Source organism: Varanus komodoensis, unplaced genomic scaffold, assembly GCF_004798865.1.
Source record: "Varanus komodoensis strain SLA01 unplaced genomic scaffold, ASM479886v1 scaffold22, whole genome shotgun sequence".
In the NCBI taxonomy this organism is placed as follows: domain Eukaryota; kingdom Metazoa; phylum Chordata; class Lepidosauria; order Squamata; family Varanidae; genus Varanus; species Varanus komodoensis.
In genome coordinates, this window is record NW_025335606.1 from 16,692,679 (window position 1) to 16,705,012 (window position 12,334).

General features: G+C 43.7%; 1 protein-coding gene and 1 non-coding gene across 4 annotated transcripts in view; both read right to left on the reverse strand.

The window, feature by feature from the left end:
• The window catches only part of DAB2 (DAB adaptor protein 2), a 39,325-nt gene that overhangs the window by 19,130 nt on the left and 7,861 nt on the right, over nt 1-12,334 (reverse strand). The window lies entirely within an intron of this gene.
• LOC123024187 lies at nt 3,101-3,202 on the reverse strand. Its single transcript, XR_006414872.1, has one exon. It is a non-coding gene; the product is annotated as a U6 spliceosomal RNA (small nuclear RNA).

Sequence of the window (12,334 nt, forward strand, 5' to 3'; positions counted from 1 at the left end):
GTCATATTTGCCTGGCACCAACTGGCACCTGTACTGCAATAGGGCACAATATGTTGTTGGGAAAATTTTTTCTCTAGCTACTGTGAGATCTACAGCCAAGCTCAATGGGGAATGGGAATCTAAGAGGTGACAGGTAACATCCCTAATAAATAACTAAATGGCTAACAAAAAGCACTGGCACAGCATCCCTGCAAACCTTTGCTCTGCAACATCACTGTTAGTCACAAATATCTTTGCATACTACCTAGCCAACTTCTCTGTGAAACTCTGCCTAGAATGCTGTTTGTATCCATTGAAACAATTATTCCCTGTGGACAATTAGATTTCATGGGCAGATTCAATCCATGGCTCCTAACTATGGAAGAATTTGGATTTGGTGGAAGGGGACAAGCAGGTGTCAGACTGGGATGAGTATGTTGAGTCTACCTCCCCACCCTGATCCCAGGAGGTTTTCTTAGACTCCCCACCCACAAGCCAGGCAATTTTGAGATCAAGTGAAGGCTTTTGCTCAAAATGAAGAACTTTCAGGCCAGATCTCTGCTACTTAGTCTATTTGCCCAAGCAGTCAGCGGCAGAGATGTTTAAGAAGAAAATTCCACAAAATATATGCTCGAATGTACCTTTAATTTGGCATTAGCTCACATAGGGATGTGTCAGCGGTATGGATCAAGCTAGTGCTGCTGTCTCTTCACCCCGCTGCCCCTACAGTCATACTCTCGATTAGCTTAATCCCCATACTGGCAACTGTCTGTTATGAATTGAAAACTATCATCTTCTTGGTTTACAGTAATTTAGAGGCTCTACTTTACAATAAGTTACTTGAGGTACAGGTACCTGCTACAGATTAGATATTAACCAGTTGGATGCCTTATGTGATAACTTTTGTATAAGTAGCTATGGCTTGTGCATGGCCCATTTGTATAGGGTTCTCATTCCAGCTTTGTCCCACTACATTTAAAAGCCTGAATTCAAGTTCTCTAGAACGTCATCTGTTCATTTACTCATGCTTTGTAAATTGCTTTACTCTCATGTCACAGGTACCATTACTCCAAAGTCTAGGCGTGTACACATATGCAGAACAAGACGGTACAGTCCTATGAGGCTACACCACTTCCAAAATCAAACCGGCATTTGCACTATGAGTGCTTTCATGTATAGCTTGCTTGACTGAGAAGCCAATGGACTTTTGTTGGCATTACGGGAGAGCATTAGAACAGTCAATGGGTTAGACTCCTACTGCTGCAGTCCCTGCAAAGCTACACCAGCCTTTAGAGATATTGGACTTCAACTCCCAGCATTCTCCAGGCAGCCATGCTGCAAATGTTTAGAACACCTTTTAGATGCCTACTCCTTGTGCACCAAACCCAGCCTTCATTCCACGTGCAGACATTTGTCAGGTCTTTAATGCTAATCGCTGAATCATGTTACCAGAGTTGCTTTTCCTGAGCTCCATCTGGAATTTCTAGTTGAGATAAGGCTGGATTTCTAAGTATTTTATCTACACTGTAGCATGCTGCTCCATTCAGCCAGTTGAATCCACCATCCAGTTTCATTTTTCCTATGTCATTAAATGTCTAGCCCAATATGACTATTCAGAAACTGCATCAGGCATAACAGGTCACTTAACAGTGCATAACACTTGTTGTTATTGATTCTTATTCTGTTCCATAACATTGAAAGAGCAAAGGCGGCAAGGCAACCGGTACCCTCTCATCCATGCCTACTGAGTAAGGGACATAATAGATGACAGAGGGCTTTGATCTGCTCTGCTGTTGTTCAGGTTCAAGACAGGTGGTGGCAGCAGAAATGCTAGTCTTCTGGTTTTTAGAAGATACTTCTGGGGTATGTTCTAAAGTTTTCACTTTACTTTTCTTCTTGCCTTATGCTACAGCAGCAGCACAGGGTTGGCTTATCACTAGTAACTTAGAGTCACCTAGAAACAGGCACAGTTCCACTGATGGTACTGGAATGCCGATCAAGAGGTTCAGGGTACAAAGGCTGCAGTCATACCAGGTTAATATTTTAGTGATTGGGATTCGAGGCTAAGAAACTCATTTTCTTCTACATGATCTCTTACTCAATTTCAGTTTATTCCAATCATTATAACTAGTACCTTGAGATTGGGGGAAATGTTACTAGATCCAGCATCTTGGGGACACAAATGAAGTTTACGCTTTTTTGCATTTTAGGTGTCAGGATGGCAGCTCCTGGATTTTATGTCCTCTCTTCATGTTTGCAGACAGAAGCTCTGCAAGGAGCTAGAAGCTGATAAGTTGGGACACTTTAATCCCCATCAGTTTCAACACCTTTCTAATATTACAGTTCCTATAGCATAATTGTGTTTAAGGTTGCTGTGGAAGGAGGTTCACCAACATGCTTGTTTTGTGGCCATAAGATACTACAGTGCAGTTTTTAAAAGGGCCTCTCTCCTGCTTTGTACCATGTGTTGACATGGGTCAAGAAGAATAAGAGGTACAGAAAATGTTTCAGCATGATGTAACCATCCCTTAGAATGTAGCAGCAACTAAGCAAGTTCCCAGTCCTGTTACTCTTCATTTTTTGTCAAGCACGAGTTTTGACACTTCTGTGCTAAGCTACCAGACAGACGCACTCTACTGCTTGGGACACACTCAGGACCAAACTACATCAGTCCTGTGTTTAAACTAAGTGGTTTAACCTGCTTTCCTTTATTTTGAAAGAGGAGCAGCTGAGGAGGAACAATCCAGATATGGTTTGGTGCTCCGTGTAGACCTCAGTGTAGATTGCGGCTTTAGGGGTCCCTAGCAGGTTCTTTCCTAAAACAAAGGTATCACCCTCTACTTGGATGATCCGCTTTGAGAGAAAACAAACATTGGTGTTCACTGTTAAGGAATTATGTTATTACACTGCATTTACGTCCTGCCTTTTATCTTTTTGGGAGGAGGGTGAGGTGGCTTCCACAGCTCCATATTATCTGCACAATAACCCTGTGAATTAGGCTGGACTAAGTGTCATTGGCTAGCCCAAAGTCACCCAGTGAGCTTCATAGCCAAGTGGGGACTAGAGCTCAGATCTTCTAGTCCCCAGTCCAACACTCTAACCACTATACGAATTCTCAGAAAAAGATATGGAATGCATCACAAATTTGCATGTTGTCCTTGCACAGGGGCCATGCTAATCTTCTCCATATCATTCCAGTTTTAGCTGTCAAAGCAAGCACTTCTCAGCAGAAAGCCTACATGGGTGGCTTGCAAGGTATGGTGGCCACGTGCCATTTACAGAGGCTCATTTTCTTTTGAATGGCTGTCCTGTTCAGTTCCCACTGAAAAATAAACAGCTAAAAGCAGTTGCCCCTCAGCAGTGAGCGCCTGGGCAATAGGCCAAGCAGGCAGGTACACACGTTTTACTGGTCACACCTTTGTAAGTATCGCAGTTCCCATAAGTCTCAACATCTTTGCAATTGCAATAATTCCTATAACATCATCTCATGGTTTGTAGGATGCTGTGGAAGAAGTCCACAAAAGTACTTAAATCCATGCCCTGTGAGCAGTTGTGTTGACAAATTCATTTAGTGAGATCACTGAAGTTCTACCATAATATTTCTAAATTGGCATCTATACATATAAATTAGCATATGCAAGTCAAGGTCTTATTTGGGTAACATGGTTCCCCCTTTTCTGGTGATGCAAAAGGGGCCATCATCCTCAAAGGTCTAGAAGCCTAGTTCTGGGCAACAGTTGTTTTTCCTCAAGCCACCACAAGAAGCCCTTTATGTTCTTAGGTCTCAAAGTTACTATGCATTAAAGATGAACAACATGATATTTTTGGACTATCCCAACAAACCTCTCGCACAGGTTATGAGTTGTACCAGAGCTGGTAAAGACACAACAAACAACCCAAGCTGCATTTGACTTGGCACTTCTAGCTGAAAGCAGATCCAACCAATACACTGGTGTTGACCAAAGAGCCTCAGGTATATTTTTCCAGCCCTAAAGTAGCAAGTCAGCCAGTTCCCAACCTAAAGCCATCAGGAGATGAACCAACCAGAGTCTCTTTTGCCTGTGACATAAGATGACCAGCAGGCTCCCAATATGCTTATGGATTTGCATGCATTCATGTACTCAGTGCTGGCATCAATTACAGGTATCCCATGGCTCATCAGAGGTCCCCTGAGAAGAGCCTTCTGGATTTACTTCTCCCTCTTATCATTGCACCTCGCTGTATCACCTTGCATGTCACTCTGACCCAGACAAAGGTGGTGGTGAGAAGGAATGTTTTAACAAAATCCCTCTCTGCAATTTTTTTTCTGAAATGCAGAATGCAGGGAGAAGGTACATATTTAACCAGGAGCGGGTTTTTGTGCAAAAGGACAATAAGCTCTGATCAGTTCTGGTACTTAAAAAACAATCAGGATTCCTGAACTGTATTTTTGAGGGCATCTGGCTCCAGTGGGCTGATCTTGGGGTTCTAAGGGGTTGAGAGCTACTGGTGCAGTGGTTAAGAGTGTTGGACTGGGGACTCTGCACCCTTTCCTAGCCTTGCCTACACTGAATCCAGGGACCTTTTGCATGCAAGAAGCCAACTCTACAACAGGCTTATGGCCATTACTGACGAGCAAGAGAAAAGGAGGGGCATGACTCATCTAAATCTGCCCCACTATCCACTGCCCTGAGCAAGCTTGGACTGCCAAGATTGTTTGACCCTTTAGAAGCCTTACTGAAGCTCACATTAGTTTGCATTGCTATAGGAAGGCTAGAATTGTCCATAGTTGTGGGAACTCTTATAAAAAGAGCACAACCTGTTCCCCTTTCATCTTGGGTGGTGGGGCAAGTTGTGGGGAGAACACCCTGCCTCTTTCAATAGCCATTTTAGAGGGAGTTGCCCAAGAGACCCTATCCACTGATATTCAACCTGTTTTGTTAAGCACCCAGCAAGGTAGCCAGCAAGGCCACTCCCATTGCTTGGTGCAGGTTGGCTAGACTCCTGCCCAGGAAACTTCCTTCAGCCAGTCATGCATTTTCTACCCCCACCACCCTGCCAACTCCTTGGTCCTTCTTGAAAGACATGCAGAATATTGGAAGAACAAGGATTTTTTCCCCTTGGAATCTGAAAAGATCTGGAATTTCAGCAGTGCTTTCAACATTCTAGAGCAGGGATCCTCAAACTTGTTCACCAGGGGACCAGCTGAAAGGTGCCGGTGGGGCGCGTGGGCCAGTGAGCGGGCGGGGGTGGCATGTGCGGGCACACGCACTGAGGCGGAGGAGGAGTGCGAGGCGAGGTGTGGGCGGGTGTGCACGTGCTGCAAGGGGAGGAAAGGCGGACGCACGAGGCAGAGCTTGCTCGCTTGGAGATCGTTTTCCCCAAGCAAGCAAACCACTGCCTCCCCATGCGCGGGACGAGGTGAGCGGCAGGTGTGGGCGCATGTGCGGCGGGTCCAACTGAGCATTGCAGGTCAGATAAATGGGCATGGCGGGCCAGCTCCAGTTCCCGGGCCGTAGTTTGAGGACCCATGTTCTAGAGCCTTGAAAGTGTTTTGAGAGAAGGGGATTGGGGAAGCCAGAAAATTTATCAAAATTCACAAGCAGGGGGTGGGAGGTGGGAAGGGAACCAACTACCTCCTTTTTTTCCTGGAATTAATATCATGGGATTTTATCAGTATAGTGGTAATACTGTTGGACTGGGGATCTAGGTTCTAATCCTCACTCAGCCATGAAGGTCACTGGGTGGATTCAGGCCAGGCAGTCACTTTCAGCCTAACCTACCTCACAGGATTGTTATAATATTATACATTGGATAACATTTATTTATTTTATTTATTTATTAAAACATTTCTATGCCGCCCCTTGCCAAGGCATGTTATACATTGCAAGGAACTCATAGTATAATAATTTTTATGCTTGAGATTTGGAAGGGCAGCAATGAAGGAACTAGGAAAGAGCATGAAGAACATTGCACTGGACAGCAAGGCCAAAATCATCCTCAGTATTGCAGCCCTGATCACTGCATAGAGCTGTGAAAGGTGGACAGTGTATAAAGTAGACAGGAGAAAAATTGATGCATTTGAAACACGGTGCTGGAGGGGAGCTTTGTGAATTCTCTGGACTGACAGAAAGATGAACAAATGGGTCCAAGGTCAAATCAAGCCGGAACTTGCCCCGAAAGCAAAAACAACAAAACTGAAGCTGGTGTCCTTTGGATACATCATGAGAAGGCAAAACCCACTGGAGATAACAATAATATTAGGAAAAGTTGAAGGCAGAAAAGGAAGACCAAATATGAGATGGATCAATTCTATAAAAAAGCCACAGCCTTGAGTTTGCAAGAGATTATGCAGGATGGTCATTTTGGGAGGCACTCATTCATACAGTCTCCATAAGTGGGAGAAGACTTGATGGCCCATAACAACAGGTGACTTCCTACCCACTTCCTCAGCCTTTACTCAAAAAGCTTTTACTCCTGGTCTACACCACTCCATGAACAACCCTTAAAACAGCTTAAGGGTCTCTGTACAGGCCAACTAGGATTACTAGATAAATGAAAGCCCCCTACTTATGAATGAACAAACTTCGGAATTAATCCCTCCCCCTGAAGACAGAAGAGATCAGTTTGCATTTGCCAGTTTATATATACTTGAACTATGAATCACATTACAGTTTAAATAGAATTATAGCAGAACTCACCAAAGTGCAGAAGACTGTGAATGGCTGATGTATGTGGCTTGCTCACAGGTATGTGGATTATTATTGCCATTCTTATTCTTATAGCCCTCTAGGTGGCTTATAACAGCAACTTCCTTCTGAAGGTCCAGCTCTTCCTTCTGATGGTTCTTTAACTTTAAACTAGACAGCTCTTTGAAGAGCAGGCACCCACAAAGCAGAAGGCAGTCCTCTGACAGGCTTTCAAGTAGAGCACTGACCACTGTGGACAGCACAGACATATCCCACCTAGCCACACTGCTCCGAGTCTCCTACTTATGGCACCAGACATTTTGGGACCTTTCACTTCAAAAGCTGTATGGGTCGTGGATCAAAAGTCACACACCACATTACTGCACGGAAGGCATAAACAGCCCCCCATCGGTGCATGCAAGGCCCTGGTTGCATGGGGTGCAACAGCATATTGATGCCTGTCTACAAGCCTTGACCTACCATGATGCTTATGCATATAAATTTTGACGCAAGCCCTGCTCAAGCCTGGGGCACAGTCTTGCATTGACAGTTCCTTCGAAGGCTTCGGAGAGCACTGTGCTAGCATTAATAGATGTGAGAAGGGCACAAGCTGCATGTGCCACAAAACAGCAAAATCATGAGACTGGGAAGCTGAGTAATATATATTCAGAACTGTATGTGTTTTGCAGAAAATTGGACTGAACACAGAACGTAGCTTTCAAGGGAATTTTCTAATTCCCAGAACTGCAACTACAAGCATAATACCTGCTGAAGTCTTAAAAGCAGACCTTTGGGGTCATCCACCCCTTTCCTCTTTGGAGGGTGAGCAAAACCCAGATTGATACAGCAGAATGAGGACCAGGACTTAAGTCAACTGACTGGTTAGATTTAAAAAAACCCCTTCTTCGTCTCAGGTCAGGAATAAGCAAAAACTCTTCTCTCAAGAGGCTCTGGACTGTCAAGATTCCTTATCACTGACCATGTAGGCAAAGATTCCTAGGAACTGATCTGGAAAGCCACGTCTTGCCCATCCCACCTTATGTAACTCAGACTGAAGGGCAGGAGAAAGGACATAAATTCTTCAGACCCTCAGATAGGGATACTATTCAAAGTACCACCTTTTACAACAGTGACAAACCATTGTTTTTAGGGGCGGGGGTTCACTTGGGCAAGATCTCTTCTGTGGGTCTACCTGCTTCTCACTGTACCCCATTCCCTCTAGGCCAGTCTGCATGTCATGAGTGGAGCCAGCGGGGGGGTCAGACTAGATGGCCCAGGAGACCCCTTCTGACTCTGTTTCTATGCTTCTATGGTTACTCAGGAGGAGAGCATTAGGGCAAAATGCTGCCCTACCTGCTCACTCTCTTCTCCATTTGTAGGAGTACACTAACATGTATCATAGCAACTGGACAAAATTCTCATATTTCTAAAACAAAGTTCTGTCAGTGAGGAGACACTGGAAAGAAAGACTCCCAACAATCCACAGAATGCAGACAAAACGAGATTAACAAATTCCCTGTATTCCTAACTGATCTGGGAGGAAGAAATGCATTGATGTTAGTTTCCCCTCCTTTGCTCAGCCATGCACAAAGATGAAGCATTGGACTTGGTTGCATGCCACTGCACTAGAATCAGTAATATAGGACTAGCAATTATGCCAAGAATTTGCAAGACCAGCATATCTATTGTGCTCCTACTACCAAGTGTGGCGGCATACATAGGTCTAGGGCAACTCAAAAGAAGGGTCATTCATGAAGCATTATGTACTTCAAGGGGGAAGAGAGGAAGTTAATGAACTACAGAATTCCAGCTTAAGGGCTATGACACATTTGCTAACACAGCATATTTCGGCATCAATGAGTACATTTCCTTTGAAGAGCGGGTAATGGTAGGGCAACCTCTTACAGATGCCAAAAGAGAGCAAAATGATAGAATAGAATTGTCCAGGAACTGGTGGGCTTCTTTGGTAAGTAGACATCGCCCTTAAGCGCAATATATACTTAAGGCACTGGTTCATCGCCATTCCAATACTGACTGTTAAGTAGAGTGGCTAGGCATCTCCTCTTTACTAGGGATTTTGAGATTTGATTCAATATTTATGATTCCTAGACTGTTTCCTAGTCTTACAACCACCCTGTTAAGTCAGTAATATCCACATATTATAGAGGGGGGAAATTGAAAGCGAGTTCCATGGGGGTGGGGGGAGAATACACTCATTTGAGATTAGCTAGTGAGTTTCTGCCAAGAGAGGAGATTCAAAATAAGTTCATCTAGATTCCTATCTCAGTTTTAGCCATTGCACTGGATGAATTCATGCGCTATTTTAATTGTTTTATTATGTGACTTTGAATGTGTCTGAAGAGCAGGATATAAATATTTATTTAAGTGTGAAATTCTTTCCTCTGACAACATGATAACCCAGGCTTGGCATGTACTGTATCAGGCTGATAAATTGCATAATCAGATGCTCTTCTGCCTAAGCAGCAGTGGTACAGCCTTGACACAAGTTTACTCGCTTGGCAGCTGTCCTAGGAAACCAACTTCCAATTTCAAGATTTCAAGATTCAGTGCTCAGCTCACATCTGTCAAGTCCTTAGGGTAGTCACGATCAGGTTCCCCCTCTTGAAAGGGGGATGCATCCTTCTCCAGGATACCTGTGCGCCCACTTTCAGCCTGCTTCTGCCCACAGAGAACAACATAAGTATGATGATATAAAAAGATCTTTAGGAAACAAGTGATTATCCTCTGTGGTGATATTCAGTGTGTTGAAGGGAGATATCTATGCGCTTAATATATTAAGATGAAAGCCTCCAATGACTCAAACTTTGACTGAAGTAGCATTCCTGGATTGCAATGAAAATAGTCCTGCAAGAGAATTTAAGAAGTCTGTCAGTCAACCTTGTAGATAAGGTATTGCTTCAGGATAAGGGTCCACAGCTTGTCCATCCCTACTTTATGTGGATCGGAAGCCCAAGATAGTTTTATGTTGCGCCACCATCCAGATAAATCAATACAGTTTTGGGTGGTTCATCACATATTTACAAGAATTGGCTGCTATGTCCTCCTACACTATATTCCATGCCAAAGCAGCCAGAAACTTTCCAGCAGTCAGAAGTCTGAGCCAAGACTTTTCTAAAAACGGTTTTTGAACAGGAACCTCCAAATTAGGTTGTGTTTACCATTATGGACCAAATGCAGCTACCCTCTGGATCATTACCACGGCAGAAACAGGTTTTATATTCATTTGACCGCTATAACATCTGAGGAATTCTTAGCTCCTCAATGAATAATTTCCAGAGATCAATTCATAGGATTCACTTGGACAAAATAAAGTTATACTGAAGCTAGGGTAAAGATCCTAATGTTTCTTTCCCATCAACTGCACACTTTAAAGAAGCATTATTTCCCTGCTTTGCCATGTGGTGGAACATCAGGAATGGTGGAAAATTTTTCTATACTGCAGATAGTTCTTAAGTAGTACACATATGTACCTTTACAGATAAGACTTGGTTTGCAGGTTCCCATCCATTCATTCTCCCAAAATCTTCCTTACCAAATTCAGCAGTATTTCCCAAGGTGTAGCTTCTCTGGTATCTGCAACCAGACTCATGAATTTAGGCTCACTTTGGCATTTTCTACAGATTCCTGAAGCAGGACAGCCTATTGCTGAAGGAACATAGAGCAGAATATACAAAGAAAGCTGGTTGTGGAAGTTGGATGGTGAAGGAAACTGACAGGAAAAAACTAATGCATTTGAAACATGGTGCTGGAGGAGAGCTTTGCAAATATGCTGAACTAACAGAAAGACAAGCAAGCGGGTCCTGGATCAACTCAAGCCAGAGTTTACCTTAGAAGTAAAAATGACAAAACTGAGACTGTCATATTTTGGACGCATCACAAGAAGGCAAGACTCTCCAGAGAAGACAATTGTGCTGGGGAAAGTCAAGGGCAGAAGAAAAGGAAGACCAAATACAAGATGGATTGATTCCACAAAGGAAGACACAGCACTGAATTTACAAGAGCTGAGCAGGGCTGTCATGGATCTTTTAGCTTTGATTCATAGGGTTGCTGTAAGTCAGAGATGACTTGATAGTACAAAACAATTGCAAGGAGACTACCAGTAGAGTGCTCTGGGTATCAAAGCACAATGAATACTGTTTGGTGCATTTTACTACTAGAGTTATAATGGAGAAATCATACTTAATGTGAGGTGCATTTGATTATCCCTTTCAGATGCTGGAACCTTACATTCCTAAATATTACAGTAAGATATTTGTCACCTGGTAACTAATGAAGCATCATCACTGGAGGTTAATTGAGCAAAGACAGGTCAGCTCATCTGTCTTGGTTCCATCTCTGACTAGATGACTTGAAGGTCACTTCCAACTCCATTATAATGATTTTAGCCCCTCCCAGGTCTATGATAATGTCACCAGGGAAACACGGTTGAAGTGCACGTCACAGGTAGGGAATGATCTCCCTCTCATATCCTAGATGAAACTCAAGTAAGGGTTGAACTTTATATTGTGTACAAACTAGAAGCCTGGTGACCACTTGTTCTAGTTTGCTCCACATTCTCAGTGTGGTACAGTGGTTTAAAGTGCTGGACTAGGACCTGGGAGATCTGGGTTCTAGTTCTCATTTAGCCATGAAGCCCACTGGCTGCCTCCGAGTCAGTCAGTGCTTCTCAGCCTAACCTACCTCAGAGTGTTGTTTGAGGATAAAACCAAGAGGACCATTCTGAAAAAATTTCTGATTCTCTATGAAGCTTTGTACAAGAGGGGGCTGGAGCTGCTGCCATGGGAAAGACAAGGCAGAGAAGTCCACTTCTGCCAGCATAGTTGATCCAGCTCAAATCTGGACTGAGTGCACTGCTTGGTTAGTCAATGCCAACTGCTCTAGATTAGCTCATGTAAACTATCCAGTCACAGTTGGATAGTTGTGACCAGCACATGTAAACTCTACTTGCATTGGATTTTTTGCACTCAATTGCAATGGCCTTCTTTCAGGAGGCTGCCTGAAAGAATTCCAGTCAACTGAGCACCTCCAAGGCATAGCAAAGTGATTAAAAGACAGCCCTAGCCAACTGAAAGTTGCGGTTGCTAATAGCTCATTGCTGGACACCAATCTGGATATCAATGACAAGAAAGTTGAGGGGAAAAAATTCCTGGAAGTAAAGCTACTTAAGATATCTTTACATGTTGACAATGAACTCCAGTAGAAGAGAGTCAATTTGTTTTAAAGGAATTTTGTTGCACAAGGAAAGGCCAAACCTTTGTGACAGTTTTGGCGGAAGTTGCAAAGCGGTCCTGACATAGGGAGACCTGATGTATTATAAAAGCAACAAGGCCAGGTCAACGGTGCCATATTCATGTCATCACCCATTTCCTGCTCTCTTCCTTGGCCATGCTGGGTGGGAATTACAGGCATTGCAGTCCAACACATCTGGAAGGCTCCAGGCTAAAAAAGCAGCCCTGGCATTTGCTACAGGGCCCAGTTGTCCTCTCAACATGTTACAGTTTTAAGCTGTTGCAGTCAGGGCTCTCATTGCACTGAATGAACAGTCGACCAGCTTACAGATGATAAAAAACTGCATACCCAGCCAGAAGTTACAGCCACATTTTTACTTTCACACCCCACACCCAGTGTAGCTCCTAGCATGTACATCCTAGCTTGTTATTTCCTAC